General features: G+C 50.4%; 1 protein-coding gene across 1 annotated transcript in view; it reads left to right on the forward strand.

Moving 5' to 3' along the window:
- DNAH10 (dynein axonemal heavy chain 10) overlaps nucleotides 1-17,934 on the forward strand; it is a 313,006-nt gene that overhangs the window by 43,002 nt on the left and 252,070 nt on the right. The window lies entirely within an intron of this gene.

Raw genomic sequence — 17,934 nt, forward strand, 5'->3', positions numbered from 1 at the left:
ACCCTTATCCCTTCCTGTCCTTGCAACATTCTTGGCCATAAAGCATAGGAGGAGGGCCTTGCAACATTCCCTTAAGTCCTTATCTTCTCCTGCAGATGTTAACCAGACCTTGAACTTAGGACAAGGGTGAAGGTTGTGAAAGACCCGGGGCCTCTCGAGGGAGGCTTATTACAAAGCAAGCAGTTTGTAATCAACCGCATTGTTGAAGCAAGTTTGGCTGTAAAGTAAATGAAGCAATTTTGAGGAACATTGTAAAAGCTTAATTCCATGTTCATTTGTGAAGCAAACATTAATTAGATAAGTCAAAAGTCATAATAAAAACATGTTTCCGACATATATATATATATACACACACACACATATATATTTTTTTCCTTTCGGAAAATTTTTTGGGAATTTTTTTTTTTCTCAACTTAAGTCTTCAACTTCAATTGTTTATAAAATGTAATATCACGTATATTACAAATACATTTGTGCAAAATAATTGATTGAATTATGATTGGTGTAAACCATGGCAACACAGCAACTCAGGTGCAGTCATTTATCTATATATCTACATATCTGGGCAGTGTCTGTGTTGTCACTGAACTACTCTCTGAAAGTTTTGTTTCCATGGTTGTGAAGTGTTTTTAATAACGTGGTGGTGGTTTTGAATCACGTGGTGGTGAGGTGTTTAGAATTATGTGGTGGTGATGTGTTTTGAATTACGTGGTGGTGATGTGTTTTGAATTACTTGGTGGTGGTGTTTTTAATCATGTGGTGGTGAGGTGTTTTTAATCATGTGGTGATGAGGTGTTTTGAATTAGTTGGTGGTGAGGTGTTTTGAATTACGTGGTGGTGAGCTGTTTTGAATTATGTGGTGGTGAGGTGTTTTGAATTATGTGGTGGTGAGGTGTTTTTAATTTTGAGGTGGTGAGGTGTTTTGAATTACGTGGTGGTGAGATGTTTTAAATTACTTGGTGGTGAGGTGTTTTAAAATAGGTGGTAGTGAGGTGTTTGACATTACGTGGGGGGTGAGGTGTTTTAAATTACGTGGTGGTGAGGTGTTTTGAATTATGTGGTGGTGAGGTCTTTTAAATTACGTGCTGGTAAGGTGTTTGGAATTACGTGGGGGTGAGGTGTTTTAAATTACGTGGTGGTGAGGTGTTTTGAATTATGTGGTGGTGAGGTGTAATCGTCCCAAACTTCCAGTCGGCACCTACCCCTCCCCTGATGTATGTGCTGATGGGTTCTTTTTTGAAAAAAAAAAAATTTTCAACCTAAATCTTCAACCTAAATTGCTCATACAATGTAATATCACAAACACTACAAATAAATTTGTGCAAAATAATTGTTTGTATTATGATTGGTGTAAATCATGACAACACAGCAACTCAGGTAGTCATTATCCTCAGCTAAAATAAGTCCGTTCCTCAGTAACGACGCATGGTGAGGCGAGCGCAGCGAGCTGAGCCAAGCTAATATATTGTTGCGGATATGGGATTTGGCCTCCATATCCGCTTGTAAATATTCCCCTATTTCCCCAATACTCCCCAACTATCCCCAATCCCCCATTCCCTAGTCCCATTGTCTGTAAACAACACTCTGTAGAACCGACCTTCCCCTTTTTCCCCCATTAAATGTCGTGCCCAGGTCCACCGCATCTCACGTAGACAACTATAGGACCTCTTGCTAGTTATTCTTAGTCTATGGCAGTTAAGGACTCGTTTCCATTAATTCTGACTCTTCGTTGCACCAGAATGTGATTGTATGGCACCAGTAGTGAGTTTAGGACCTCCCCATACCTCCTCCCATCTTCCTCATGAAACAATAACAACAACAACAACAACAACTACAACCACAGCGGGGGCGGCGCGGCCGCGGTGCGGGGAGTGTGCGTCCTCACACCGGCTTGGTTAGCCGCCATTGCCATGTGCGCCCACGGGGTTACCACGAAGGGGCTGGCTGTCAGCTCCTCGTCAAGGGCGGAGCCCGGTAACCCCCGCACCCAATAAGAAGCAACGGGCCGATTCCATCTGGGGCGGAGCTAACGAGCCGAGGGCGTGTCACTCCCCGCCGGATATACGCAGCGACTTACCGGACGTGACGTGAGATGCGCCCCCAGCTTGGAGAAAGAACGTCACCTTCTAACGGTCACCTTCTAACGCTGACGCTGAGAGAGACCTCCCGCATCTCTGGACCGGACCGTGTGGATCCTGCCCCTGAGCCAAGGTGCACCTTGAGCTATCAACTACCTGCCCCTCCTTGCCATCAATCCCTGTGTGAGTCAGTTTTGTCCTGTTTATCTGTGGTCTGTCGGGACTAATATAAGACCGTGTTTAAGTGCCCACCTTACTGTGCTGTACCTCTGGTCGGTGTAATCTAAACATATCCCATATTATATCCTCCTCCGGAGGTCTTGAGAACTGTACCCCTGGTGTCGTGTCATTTAATCCCAGCCGTTGTGTCCTTTTCCTCAATTGATTTAGCGTAGCGCGACTCGGCCAACGTTCGAGTATAATCGGGTAAACTGTGCAGACGCGGTCATACCAAACTGCTCGGTAAACCAACATCCACAACCGCGTCGGTAACATTTGGTGTCGAGGAGTTGGATTCGGACCTGGGACTAAATTCAGTTAGGCCCAAATTTTGGAACACCAATTGTACCATTAGGGTAACATTTTGGTGTCGGGAAGTAGAATTCGATCCGGAGCGCGTTTCCCGCGCTCGAAATTATAACGGCGAAATTTAATTGTGTTTTACAAAAAAAAATAAAAACCCGAATTTTGAAAGTCGCGCTATGGCAGACCAAGACGGCTGGGTTCCGGTAAAGGAGAGTGAGGTAGGGTCGATCCAGGACCAAATTGAGGGACAAGAGGAGAGCGAAGCAGTGAGGGTAGCAGATTCGCAAAATAGCGCCGTCACGCACGAAGTAGCGGGCGCGCAAAATGGCGCCTCGCAGATGGCCACGGCGTCCACGCCCGCGACCGTGGTAGCGCCACCGGGGGATTTGAATCTTTTTTTTATGCAAATGACGGCCCTTATGGAAAAGAATAGTGAGCAATTGGGAGACCAAATTAGAGGTTTGAAAAGCAGTATGGGACAAATGGGGAATCGGATGGATGCTCAGAGTGAGCAAATGAGGGCTGATAGTGAGCGATTAGAGGGCCAAATGGGGGTAATGAGGGACGAAGCGAGGGGTACCGGTGAGGGATTAGACAAGAAATTAGAGGGGTTAGACAATGGGATAGAAGGGGTGAAACATGGGTTAACGGGGGTAGAAAACAGAATGGCCGCTCAAGAGAATCAAATGGAAGGGATGCAAAAGGGGTTAGAGGGGTTAGAAAACAGGATGGAAGGCAAATTGAGGGACATGAGGGACCAAGCGGAAAGGGAAGTTAAACAAATGGGGCAGCAGATAGAGGGGGTCAGAATGGGGGTAGAGACCAAACTGGATGCTCACAGGGAGGAAATGGAGCAGATGAGGGTGGCATCTGGGCAGGAGATGCAAGTGATGGGAGAGGAGATCAGAAGAGGTGTGAGTGAGGAGGTCGGAGGAGTGCGCGAGGAGGTGAGGCACTGTAAGGAGCACATGGAGAAGGAGGTGAGAAAGGGGACTGTACAGTTACAAGGGGGCATAGAGGACCTGACGCAGGAAGTAGAACAACTGACAGAGGGACAAAAAGAACTAACGGACCAGGTAAAGAAGAACACAGCGGTAATAGGAGGGTTAAAAGCGACACAAAATGACCTAAAAAATGACTTGGTAGCGACGAAGAGGGAATGTCAGATGGTACGTGAGGGACTGACAATGAGGTTGGACGAGGTGATAGAGGTAATGGAGACGAAGGACCGGCAGGTGAGGACGCACATGGAAACGGTCAAGGTAGCCTTAGAGGATGAGCTTGAGGAGACGTACCGGGACATAAAAGAGGTGAAGCAGAAATTAGAAGAAGTGGAAGAAGGGGTGAGCGAAATTAAGAAGCGACGGAGAGAGGATAAGAAAGAGATAAAAGAGGAAATAAAAGAATTGGTCCAAACTCTGTGTTTGGATCGTGATGATGTGCTCATTAACCGGATGAGGGATTCGCAGGTGATGGAGGAGAGGCGAAGAGAAAGAGGACCCGGTGTAAGTGGTGACCAATATGGTCGTGCGTATGATGCGCCAGGTGATTTAATAAGCTTGGGGGTCGAGATGGACCCGGGTGTTCGTGAGAGGCCGTTGGTGAAGTGTGCGACAGGTCTGGTGTGCGAAAAAGGAGGTGTGCGAGGAAGTCCGACTCTGGGGTGTGTGAGGAAAAAGTGCGTGCCAAGGAGTGAGGGTGCTGGCGAGAGTGAGTCGGTCGTAGCGCGTGTGCGAGGGAGCACATGGAAGCGCGGTGTGGTAAGTGTTACAGAGGGTGTGACGGGAGAGTGTGCGCAAGAGTGTGCGCGAGAAAGGTGTGTGACGGACAGGTGCATGGGGAAAGAGTGCGCTGTCAAAGGCAAGGAAGAATGCACGCCTGTGGTGAGTGTTACAGAGGGTGTGACGGGAGAGTGTGCGCAAGAGTGTGCGTGAGAAAGGTGTGTAACGGACAGGTGCATGGGGAAAGAGTGCGCTGTCAAGAGTAAGGGTGAGTGCGCTGTCAAGAATGGGGGTGAGAGTAGTGAGAGTGACAAGGAGCATGAGTTGGTTGTGACAGGTGAGAAAGGATGCAAACCTGGAATGGTAGAGCGTGAGTGGGAATGCACGCTGGAATTGGTAGTGAGGCACGTGGTTGGGTGTGCGAATGAGAGCACACCTGTGATTGTCACAGAGGAGGTGACCGAGGAGGGGGCGTGAAGAGGTGTGTTGGTGAGGTGTGCGACCAACGAATGTGTGCCAAAGTGTTCGGTGGTCAGGTGTGTGACCAAGGCTGTGAGTGGAATGGGTGTACCTGGGTGTGTAAGGAAAGGTACGAGGAGCATGGAAACGGCTGGATGTGTGAGCAAGGAACGGGCTGCGGGGTGTAAGCGTCCAGGTGAAGCATCGACGGTAACCGGTTTAGAGGTTAGAGTGACTTTTAGCCGAATCGGGCCCTCGGTGCGTGCTGGGCCTCGCTTTGAACGGCCGCGTCCGTGCTCCACTAGGCGGAGCGGGCAGCCCGATAGAAAGGGTCGTCATGGCGACCACTTTTTGTTGAGGCATTCCGGCAGGTCGAGATCGGGCCATGGGATGGCTCCACGCCGAGATGGTGCGTGGGATCTCGGCACGGGTAAGCCCCCGTCCCTGCATCGAATGCCGGACGCATCCAGCCGCTGGCACGGAACAACCCGCATTCATTGCTCGGTTTTACGAAGCCGGGCTTTGGACAGGAATTGGCGCACCGAGAGGCAGTAGTGAGTAGACTGTGTGATGAGGTTAGTGTTTTGGACCCAAAATTAGAGAAAAACAAAATTTGATGATTGGCAAGGGATTGGCAGTAGTGATTGGCAGATGATGGGTAGTGATTGGCAAATTTTTGATTTGTTGAAATTTGATGTGCGAAATTGGTAGTGGGAGATGCCCGATGTGGTGGGATGGCAACTCTGTCATCCCTCACAGAAGTGGGGCAAAGGAGCAATAGCTTATGGGGTGTATGGCAGTGAAAACTAGCCCGGGTGGGTTAGGATATTGGTAGGGATCTAGCGAAGATGACATTAGGTAACGTTAAGTTTAGTTAGTGACTGATACCTGTAGTGGGGACGCAGGTAGATTAGTATGGATGATAATGACGTGGGAGCGCAATAGTTTAAAGGGACGACTGGGAAGCGCAAGTTTCAGAGGGGAGTAGTTAGATGAGATGATGCTGTGTGAGAATTGAACAGGTGTGATTGCACAGGTGTGCAACTGGACAGGTGTGTGGAGCAGTGTATGAGTAGTAAGTGTTGTGGATCAGCGCGAATGCGCTTGGGGAGAGAAGGGTGCAGGTGGCACCAGGTGTGAGAGCACAGGTGTGTGGAATATATGGAGCAGAGAATGAGTGGTGTGGAGAGAGTTGGAGTAAGTGGTACGGAGTGGTGTGCATGGTGCGAAGGTGTGGATGGGGGAAGAGTGGACCCCTTTCACGAGTACCCGGGGCGGGTAGTGTAAGTGTTAGGTAGAGGGTATAGGTAAATTGTGGTTGGATATTGGCATTTGTGGTGCGGTTGCAGAATGGTATCGTGGATGGGTGCATTAGTGTTGTGGAAATGGCTGGGCGTGTAGCCTGTTAGTGTGTGTAGTTGGTTGGGCACTCCACCACTGTGAGGATGTCGGCCAGGTGAGGCCGCAGGTGGGCTCTGGGAGCCGGTAGTTGTGAGTGGGTGCCTGAGGATCCCGGGTGTGGATCGGGCAGCCCAGTGCCAGAGAGGGCACCGAGTGGGGAGAGCGCCAGAGGGCCTTCCCCAGGTAGTTAGGTTAGGGTAAGGAGCAGGTAAGCTCGGAGGCAACTGCAGTGGTGGGGGTGTGCAGGTGGGTAGACCCGCTGGGAGAGGTACACGCCACAGCCCAGAAATTGTGCGAGGGCACCGAGAGATGAATCGGGGGAGTGAGACCCCAAATTGAGGGGCACCACATTTTGGTCAATGGGAATTGGTTTTTAGAACCCATAGTGTAAGTTGGCCAATGGATTGGCAGGGAAAGACCCCGGGTAATGTAAAGTTGTTAAAGTCATTTAGGAAATAGTTAGGATTGATGAACCTGTCGCACCATACGCAGCCACTTACCTGAGGTGATGATGATGACTCCACACCTGTGTTTTCTTTGTTCTGTTGCAGGAAATGAGAATTGCTGTGTGGATTGGTGAGACGCATCACGACGTGGATGAGATATTGGGGTGATTCCATCTCTCCCTCCCTAGGAGGGACTGATGATGAATTGGTGATAGCAAATTATGATGTTGAGTTGAAAATGGCAAATTTGATTGGTTAGGAGGGAGAGAAGACGAATTTGGTTTATGGGAGGAACGGGGAAGACAGTAGGGACGTTTGTTGATTAGTAAAGTAGATGTTTATGGGGAGTGTTGTGTTTTGTGGATACAGTAAGGGGTACGGGAGGGGCAATGTAGGTTACCTGGTGGGGGGGGGGGGGGCGTACGGTAGGAACGTACCTGTCTCACCTGGTTCCCATGTGCCCCCAGTGTGCATTACCTTATGTTGCGTGCACTTTTGCGCCCTTACCACCTTACTCACTTGTCTTCTTCTTTTGTCTCCCACCTCCGAGGCTCTGGCTTTGGGGCAGAGAGAGAGGAGAGAGAGGTGCTGGCTCCGCAGTTGTGGGCCTGCACTTTCGCTGCTTGCTGCCTGGATCGATACACCATATGGACCGCAATTTTGGTGGCCACCCACAATGGACCGCAGTTCTTTTGCGGCCAAGCACCACCCGTGGATGGACCTATGGGTCAACGTGGCACCTATGCCATACAGGTGAACCACTTTTAGTTGGCCCCCTGACGGCCACAATACAGAAATGGAAGCGGTTGGCGCCTTTCTTTATTTTTGAAAGAAGCCAGAAGGCCAAGTGCACCACACGAAGAGCAAGAGACACCTGCAGGGTTAGGGGTTGTTGTTTTTATTTTAATGAACAATGGTGACTGCACCGATTGGTGCTTGGATGGGGTGCTCTGCACATTATTAAAGGCCGTAAGGCCACAGAGCACTCGTGGGTTGGTGTATCGATGCTGGCATGCGTGCTCTCTCTATGCATAACATCTGCATGTGTTCCTCCAAAAACAGGTCCTGGATCGTAGTGTAAATATCAGCGTAGTCTTGTGTAAATAATGCTCCCTACCGGCTGTGTGTTTAGTTTGCGAATTCTTTCCGCGATTCGGTTATCCTGTGGGTGTGTTTCTGTGAGGAGAAGGGTGCAACGTCGCAGAGGGACATATTTACTCATTTGTGAATATCTGTAAAACTGTCGCACTCAGGGTAGAGTTAATAATAGAGGGAACTACATCTGAGTGCCACACTAAAGTAGGTAAACATTTATCGGGTCGGGACGCCCCGAGGGTAGAGAAGGGTGCAATGTTGCGGATATGGGATTTGGCCTCCATATCCGCTTGTAAATATTCCCCTATTTCCCCAATACTCCCCAACTATCCCCAATCCCCCATTCCCTAGTCCCATTGTCTGTAAACAACACTCTGTAGAACCGACCTTCCCCTTTTTCCCCCATTAAATGTCGTGCCCAGGTCCACCGCATCTCACGTAGACAACTATAGGACCTCTTGCTAGTTATTCTTAGTCTATGGCAGTTAAGGACTCGTTTCCATTAATTCTGACTCTTCGTTGCACCAGAATGTGATTGTATGGCACCAGTAGTGAGTTTAGGACCTCCCCATACCTCCTCCCATCTTCCTCATGAAACAATAACAACAACAACAACTACAACCACAGCGGGGGCGGCGCGGCCGCGGTGCGGGGAGTGTGCGTCCTCACACCGGCTTGGTTAGCCGCCATTGCCATGTGCGCCCACGGGGTTACCACGAAGGGGCTGGCTGTCAGCTCCTCGTCAATGGCGGAGCCCGGTAACCCCCGCACCCAATAAGAAGCAACGGGCCGATTCCATCTGGGGCGGAGCTAACGAGCCGAGGGCGTGTCACTCCCCGCCGGATATACGCAGCGACTTACCGGACGTGACGTGAGATGCGCCCCCAGCTTGGAGAAAGAACGTCACCTTCTAACGCTGACACTGAGAGAGACCTCCCGCATCTCTGGACCGGACCGTGTGGATCCTGCCCCTGAGCCAAGGTGCACCTTGAGCTATCAACTACCTGCCCCTCCTTGCCATCAATCCCTGTGTGAGTCAGTTTTGTCCTGTTTATCTGTGGTCTGTCGGGGCTAATATAAGACCGTGTTTAAGTGCCCACCTTACTGTGCTGTACCTCTGGTCGGTGTAATCTAAACATATCCCATATTATATCCTCCTCCGGAGGTCTTGAGAACTGTACCCCTGGTGTCGTGTCATTTAATCCCAGCCGTTGTGTCCTTTTCCTCAATTGATTTAGCGTAGCGCGACTCGGCCAACGTTCGAGTATAATCGGGTAAACTGTGCAGACGCGGTCATACCAAACCGCTCGGTAAACCAACATCCACAACCGCGTCTGTAACAATATATATATATATATATATATATATATATATATATATATATATATATATATATATATATATATATACATATATTCATCAAAATTGATGATTTCAATCATGTCCACCACCCAATATATATATATATATATAGATATATATATATATATATATATATATATATATAGATATATATATATATATATTGTTACGGTCCGCGGATTAGATGTTATTTTTACCGAGCGGAGGTAACCGCGGCCGAACAGTTCTTCCCCGATTCACCCGATTCACCCAGACGTTGGCCAAATCGCGCTATGCTAAATCAATGACAGAAAGGACACGACGACTGGGAAAGATGAAACGACGCAAGGGGGGTACAGTTCTCAAGACCTCCGGAGGAGGGTGTAATTACAGTGGTGGAGAAAAGGGGGTAGATTACAAGGCAGAGTGAGGTAAAGACACAGAAGAGATGGGCACTTAAATACAGTCTTATCTATTCCCCGACAGACCACGGACAAACGGACAAGGTAGACTCACACGGGGATTGATGGCAGGAATGGACAGGTAGATCGAGGCACAAGGTGCACCTTGGCTCGGGGACAGGATAAGCACAGTCCAAAGATGCAGGGAGGTCTCACAGCGCTCGGAGGGTACGTCTTGCTTGCTCCAAGCTCAGCGCGCATCTGACGTCACCTCTCTCTCACTGCGCATGCTCAACGGGGAGTGACACGCCCTCGGCTGGTTGGTTCCGCCCCAACTGGGGCCAGTTCGCCGCTTCCATTGGGTGCGGGGGTTACCGGGCTCCGCCCTTGACGAGGAGCCGACAGGGAGCCATGTTCCGCCCCTGTTGGGTAACCCCGTCGAGCACATGTCCGATGGCGGCTCGTTGGGAAGGCCTGGTGCCCTCCCACCACTCCTACCAACCAAGCCGGAGTGAGGACGCGCACTCCCTGCGCTCGTTGTTGTTGTTGTTGTTGTTGCTGAAGAGAACTGTGAGGAAGAGCTGCGGGGAGGTATTGGGAAGTCCTAAACTTCCTAACAGTGCCATACAATCACATTCTGGTGCAACGAAGGGTCAGAATTAATGGAAACGAATCCTTAACTGACATAGACTAAGAATAACTAGCAAGATGTCCTATAGTTGTCGACATGAGATGCGGTGGACCTGGATGCGACATTTAATGGGGGAAATAGGGGGAGGTCGGGTCTACAGAGTGTTGTTTACAGAAAATGGGACTAGGGAATGGGGGATTGGGGAGAGTTGGGAAGTATTGAGGAAATAGGGGAATATTTACAAGCAGATATGGATGGATGCAAATCCCATATCCGCAACACTGCACCCGTCTCGACCTCGGGGCGTCCCGACCCGATATATTTTTACCTACTTTAGTGTGGCACTCAGATGTAGTTCCCTCTACTATTAACTCAACCCTGAGAGCGACAGTTTTACAGATGTTCACAAATGAGTAAATATGTCCCCCTGCGATGTTGCACCCTTCTCCTAACAGAAACACACCCACAGGATAACCGAATCGCGGAAAGCATCCTCAAACTAAACATACAGCCGGTAGGGAGCATCATTTATACAAGACTACACTGATATTTACACTACGATCCAGGACCTGTTCTTTGAGGAACACATGCAGATGTTATGCATAGGGAGAGCACGCATGCCAGCATCGATACACCAACCCACGAGTGCCCTGTGGCCCTACGGCTTTTAATAATGTGCAGAGCACCCCTTCCAAGCACCAAAAGCACCACCCCATTATGCACAGTCAGCACCATCCGGTGCACCAATAAAGTGTTCAATAAAAATGCACAATCAAGTGTCCATGGTCACCGGTGGTGTCGCAGCCGGCCGATGTTCTGCCGCTGGTCTTGTCTTCATGGAGTGCACTTGGCCTTCTGGCTTCTGGCCTATTTAGAAATAAAGAAAGGCGCCAACCGCGTCCATTTCTTAATTGCGGCCGTCAGGGGGGCCAACTAAAAGTGGTTCACCTGTATGGCATAGGTGCCACGTTGACCCAGAGGTCCATCACGGGTGGTGCTTGACCGCAAAAGAACTGCGGTCCATTGTGGGCGGCCACAAAAATTGCGGTCCATATGGTGTATCGATCCAGGCAGCAAGCAGCGGAAGTACAGGCCCACAACTGCGGAGCCAGCACCTCTCTCTCCCCTCACTCCGCCCCAAAGCCAGATCCTCGGAGGTGGGAGACAAAAGAAGACAGGTGAGTAAGGTGGTAAGGGCGCAACAGTGCACGCAATATAAGGTAATGCACACTGGGGGCACATGGGAACCAGGTGAGACAGGTACGTTCCAACCATACGCCCCCCCCCCCCCCCCACCAGGTAACCTACATTGCCCCTCCCTTACCCCTTACTGTATCCACAAAACACAACACTACCCATAAACATCTACTTTACACATCAACAAACGTCCCTACTGTCTTTCCCGTTCCTCCCATAAACCAAATTCGTCTTCTCTCCCTCCTAACCAATCAAATTTGCCATTTCCAACTCAACATCAAAATTTGCCATCACCAATTCATCATCAGTCCCTCCTAAGGAGGGAGAGATGGAATCACCCCAATGTCTCATCCACGTCGTGATGCGTCTCACAAATCCAAACAGCAATTCTCATTTCCTGCAACACAAAACAAAGAAAACACAGGTGTGGAGTCATCATCATCACCTCAGGTAAGTGGCTGCGTATGGTGCGACAGGTTCATCAATCCTAACTATTTCCTAAATGACTTTAACAACTTTACATTACCCGGGGTCTTTCTCCTGCCAAACCATTGGCCCTCATTACTCTATGTGGTTCGGAGAACCAAAATCCCATTGACCATCTGTGGTGCACACCATCAATTTGGGTCTCACTCCCCGATTCAACACTCGGTGCTCCCGCACAATTTCGGTGGCTGGGTCGTGTGACGCTCCCAGCTGGTCCGCCCACCTGCACACCTCCACCACTGTTGTTGCCTACCGAGCTCACCTGCTCCTCACCCTAACCTAACTAACTGGGGAAGGCCCTCTCGCACTCTCACCCCCTCGGTGCCCTCTCTGGCACGGGCTGCCCGATCCACACCCGGGATCCTCAGGCACCCACTGACACTAACGGCTCCCAGAGCCCACCTGCGGCCTCACCTGGCCAACATCTAACAGTGGCGGAGTGCCCAACCATTCACACTCATACTAACAGGCCACACGACCAGCCAATTTCACCACACCAATGCATCCCATCCACAATACCATTCTGCAACCGCACCACAAATGCCAATATCCAACCACAATTTACCTATACCTTCTAACTACTCTTTAAACTACCCTCCCCAGGTACTCGTGAAAGGGGTCCACTCTTCCCCCATCCACACCTTCGCACCATGCACACCACTCCGTACCACTTACTCCAACTCTCTCCACACCACTCATTCTCTGCTCCATATATTCCACACACCTGTACTTGCACACCTGTGCTCTCATACTTGGTGCCGCCTGCACCCTTCTCTCCCCCAAGCGCATTCGCGCTGATCCACAACACTCACTACTCACCATGACACTCATCCGCAATGCTCTCTCATTCATCACTTGTACACTCACACACACCTCGGAGCATTGCCTCACCAATGCCTCCTTTGAAGCTGCTCACCAGCACTTCCATTCATACTGCATCATCTGCTCTGTCTACTCCCTTCTAAAACTCGCGCTCCTCTGTCTTCCCTTACACTCAGCGCTCCCACGTCATTATCAAACACTAAGCTACTACGTCCCCACTACAGGTACGAAGTCTCCTACTTAAATCTTGTCACCTATTGTCACCTCTAGTCCCTATCAATATAACCAAGCCCTCCCTGGCTCGGTTGTCATAGCCACCCCATAACTATTGCGCATTTGCCCCCATCATGGGAAGGGTGGCAGGGATGCCACCCTTACCCACCGTCATACGGCGCGAGTGGGACCTTGTGGGACCACCTCGTATGCGAGTCGTTGCCCGCCTGCCGGACCCCATGCGTCGCCCCTTGCGGGGTCAGCGCGGGGCCGAACCGGCCGGGCCCCCACAGTACATTACCCCCAAGGGGCTCCCGTGCCTCCCCTGTCCCTCTAAAAACTACCCCTGTTGGTGTCGATGCATGGGTCACGCTTCCGCAACCCGCTACCCATTCCATACCACCACAACCTTGCTCACTCACACCTCGCACCTCTCCCATCACCGGACCCTCTCGCTCGCACCCTCGTTCCATACACTCCGGACCAGCCATACACCTCACTCTTGGCCTCTCACGAACATCCGGGTCCATCTCGACCCCCAAGCTTATTAAATCACCTGGCGCATCATACGCACGACCATATTGGTCACCACTTACACCGGGTCCTCTTTCTCTTCGCTTCTCCTCCATCACCTGCGAGTCCCTCATCCGGTTAATGAGCACATCATCACGATCCGAACACAGACTTTGGACCAATTCTTTTACTTCCTCTTTTATCTCTTTCTTATCCCCTCTCCGTCGCTTCTTAATTTCGCTCACCCCTTCTTCCACTTCTTCTAATTTCTGCTTCACCTCCTTCATCTCCTCGTGCGCCCCCTTAAGTTCTTCCTCAAACTCCACCTTATTTTTTTCTATGTGCTCCCGCACCTCCCGCTCTTTAACCTCCATCACCTCTACCACCTCGTTCATTTTCCTCGTCAGGTCCTCATGTACCGTCTGACACTCTTTTTTAATTACCCCTACGTCCTTTTTCATCTCCTTCTGTATTGATTTTAAACCCTCTATTACCGCTGTGTTCTGCTTTACCTGGTCCCTCAACTCCTTTTGTCCCACTGTCAGCTGTTCTACTCCCAGCGTCAACTCCTCTATACCACCTTGCAATTTTACAGTCCCCTTTCTCACCTCCTTCTCCATGCGCTCCTCACAGTGCCTCACCTCCTTGCGCACTCCTCCGACCTCCTCACTCACACCTCTTCTGATCTCCCCTCCCATCACTTGCATCTCATGCCCAGATGCCACCCTCATCTGCTCCATTTCCTCCCTGTGAGCATCCAATTTAGTTTCTACCCCCATTCTGACCCCCTCTATCTGCTGCCCCATTTGTTTAACTTCCCTTTCCGCTTGGTCCCTCATGTCCCTCAATTTGCCTTCCATACTGTTTTCTAACCCCTCTAACCCCTTTTTCATCCCTTCCATTTGATTCTCTTGAGCGGCCATTCTGTTTTCTACCCCCGTTAACCCCTCCTGTATTTCCCCTAATCTATTGTCTAATCCCTCAAATTTGTTGTCTAGTCCCTCAAATTTGTTTCCTAATCCCTCTATTCTACTCCCTAACCCTCCGATCTGGGCCCCCATGTCCTCCCTCAATTTCTCACTATTGGACCCCATCCTTTGTTCTAACCGTTGGCTATTGGCCCCCATGTCATTCCTTAAACCCCCGATCTGGTTTCCCATGTCCTCCCTCAATTTCTCGCTATTGTACCCCATGTCATTCCTTAATTGCTTGCCCATTCTTTGTTCCAATTGTTCGCTATTCTGGGCCAACAGGGCCCCTATTTGCGCCATGAGGACCTGCATGTCCATCAGTGGCACGGGTACAGCGACCGCAATCCCCTGCGCGGCGCCGACCTGTTGTTCGCGCTCCTCTTCCCCATGCCTAGCGCCGCCATTTTGCGAACCTGCCGCCCTCACTGCTTCGCTCTCCTCATGTCCCTCAATTTGGTCCTGGATCGACCCTGCCTCACTCTCCTCTACCGGAACCCAGCTGTCTTGATCTCCCATAGCGCGACTTTCAAAATTCGGGTTTATGTAAAACAAAAGCAATTTCGGTACTTTGTAATTTTGACCAAATTTTTTCTAGCTGTTTTTTAAAAATTTGGTTCGGGCCTCGTATCTCACTCCCCGACACCAATTGTTACGGTCCGCGGATTAGATGTTATTTTTACCAAGCGGAGGTAACCGCGGCCGAACAGTTCTTCCCCGATTCACCCGATTCACCCAGACGTTGGCCAAATCGCGCTATGCTAAATCAATGATAGAAAGGACACGACGACTGGGAAAGATGAAACGACGCAAGGGGGGTACAGTTCTCAAGACCTCCGGAGGAGGGTGTAATTACAGTGGTGGAGAAAAGGGGGTAGATTACAAGGCAGAGTGAGGTAAAGACACAGAAGAGATGGGCACTTAAATACAGTCTTATCTATTCCCCGACAGACCACGGACAAACGGACAAGGTAGACTCACACGGGGATTGATGGCAGGAATGGACAGGTAGATCGAGGCACAAGGTGCACCTTGGCTCGGGGACAAGATAAGCACAGTCCAAAGATGCAGGGAGGTCTCACAGCGCTCGGAGGGTACGTCTTGCTTGCTCCAAGCTCAGTGCGCATCTGACGTCACCTCTCTCTCACTGCGCATGCTCAACGGGGAGTGACACGCCCTCGGCTGGTTGGTTCCGCCCCAACTGGGGCCGGTTTGCCGCTTCCATTGGGTGCGGGGGTTACCGGGCTCCGCCCTTGACGAGGAGCTGACAGGGAGCCACGTTCCGCCCCTGTTGGGTAACCCCGTCGAGCACATGTCCGATGGCGGCTCGTTGGGAAGGCCTGGTGCCCTCCCACCACTCCTACCAACCAAGCCGGAGTGAGGACGCGCACTCCCTGCGCTCGTTGTTGTTGTTGTTGTTGTTGCTGAAGAGAACTGTGAGGAAGAGCTGCGGGGAGGTATTGGGAGGTCCTAAACTTCCTAACGGTGCCATACAATCACATTCTGGTGCAATTGGCCATCCACCGTTTGCCCTTCACGTGACTCGTGGTGGTCCCTCTCGGCTCTCCCCCCGTTGGTATTTTTGTGCACATAAGATTGTTCACGGTTCTGTTTAAATATTATTTAAATATGTATAACCTTTCCCCTTCAGTGTTTTACTCAGTGGTATTTTACAACACGCTGTTTTTCTTCCTATTTAAAAGGCTTTTCTCAATTTCCTCTCCAACTCATTCCACCTCAAAAAAAGGAAATTCAATATCTTATACGTCTCCCTCACTACATGGTCTAAATTCACATTCATTCCATCCCTCCTCCATCATTCTGAACCGGATTGCTAACTTGAAAATCACAACAAACCCAATTTGTTTTCAATGTTCGTCTTTCATTAATCATCCACTTTCTAAACCCCCCTCTTGCCCCTCCCATCCAAATCCCTCCCCTTGCACCTACACTCCTAAACTCCCCCCTTGCCCCGCCACTCTTAAACTCCCCCCCTACCCCTCCACTCCTGAACTCCCCCCTTCTCCTTCCACTCCCGAACTCCCCCCTTGCCCTTCCCCTCCTAAACTCCCCCCTCACTCCTCCCCTTCAAAACTCCCCCCCAACCCCTCCCATTCAAATCTCCCCCCATACCATTCCTCTCCAATTCTCCCTCCTCTCCCCTCCTCCTCAAAGCTGCCTCCTCCCCACTTCGTCTCCCTTCTATCTCATACCTCCACCCCCCCCAACCTTCTTCTTTCCTCTGCCCCCCTTCAAACAACCCCTCACTGTGCCTCATCCCTTCACCTTCAAACCTTTCATCCTCCTCATCCTTCCCTTTCTTGGAACTCTTCTGCAATCGCTGACACACTAACAACTGCTCTCCCTACCTCCCCCTCTCATCCTTCATCTTACCCTACTCCTCCCCTCCCCTGTCCTGTACCCGATGCTCCCCCTCTCTCTTCATTAACGGTATGGACCTCAAACATCCGGGGCCTTCGCTCAAACCTGACTGATCTCTCCATACAGGTTGCTTCTGACAATCCAGACTTGATCTGCTTAACAGAGACTTTCCTCCTTCAAGATGTCTCTGATTCCTTAATATCTCTTCCTGGTTACTCCCTCCTCCGGTATGATAGACCTGAGCCTCGGCCTGGTGGTGGGGTGGCTATCTTTATCAAAAACTCTGTTCCTCACTCTCCTTGCACTGCCCTCTCTCCTCCTCACCCCCAGGAGTACCTCTGACTACGGCTTCCTCTCCGCTCCCACCTTTTGTTCATATGTGTTCTGTACCGTCCCCCAAACAGTGATGACTCCATCTACATTTCACTGTCTGACAACATGGACCAACTTCTATCCACTCATTCCAACTCTCTCTTCCTCATATGTGGTGACTTCAATTGTCATCATGCCACCTGGTTGGGTGTGGGTTCCTCTCTCACCAGTCATGGCACCTCAGCAAAGGACTTCTGTGACTCACTGGGATTGACACAATCTGTCAATTTCCCGACCCGGATCTCAGCCAATGGAGTATCTTCTCTTCTAGACTTGGTTATGACCAACTTCCCTGCTAATGTCTGCTGCTCTTCTTCTGCTCCAATCGGTTCTTCTGATCATGTGCTTGTCAAAGTGGACATCTCTCTGGCCATTCTCAGAGAGCCTCCTCAGCGTCGACGAGTCTGGCATTTCACTCAGGCCGACTGGGACGGTCTTCAAGCAGCCATCAATCGTCTGGATTGGTCTCCCATCTCCACTGCCTCTGACATCAATTCTTCCTGGGAATTCTTCCAAAGCAAACTGATCTCTCTCATGCACAGATTTATCCCATCTCGCCTTCAGTTGTCTTACCCTTCCTCCCGTCCATGGTACACTGAATCTTGTGGTGAGGCAGTTGCCCTGAAACAACTTGCCTTTGCCTCTTGGAAGGCTAATCCAACTGAAGGAAATCTCAGTTCCTTCCACCAAGCTCGGAACAAGTGTGTGTCTACCCTCAGGAGTGCCAGGAAGCACTATCTCTCCTCACTCAAGAATGAACTCTCAAACCTGTCTCCTTCCTCCAAATCCTGGTGGCGTCTGATCAAATCCGTTTCTGGTGTTTGTTCCCCCTCCATCCCCTCCCTTACCTCAAATGGCCACACAGTTGACATCGCACGTGACA

This window comes from Myxine glutinosa, chromosome 14 (genome assembly GCF_964187855.1).
Source record: "Myxine glutinosa chromosome 14, kmMyxGlut1.1, whole genome shotgun sequence".
Classification (NCBI taxonomy): Eukaryota; Metazoa; Chordata; class Myxini; order Myxiniformes; family Myxinidae; genus Myxine; species Myxine glutinosa.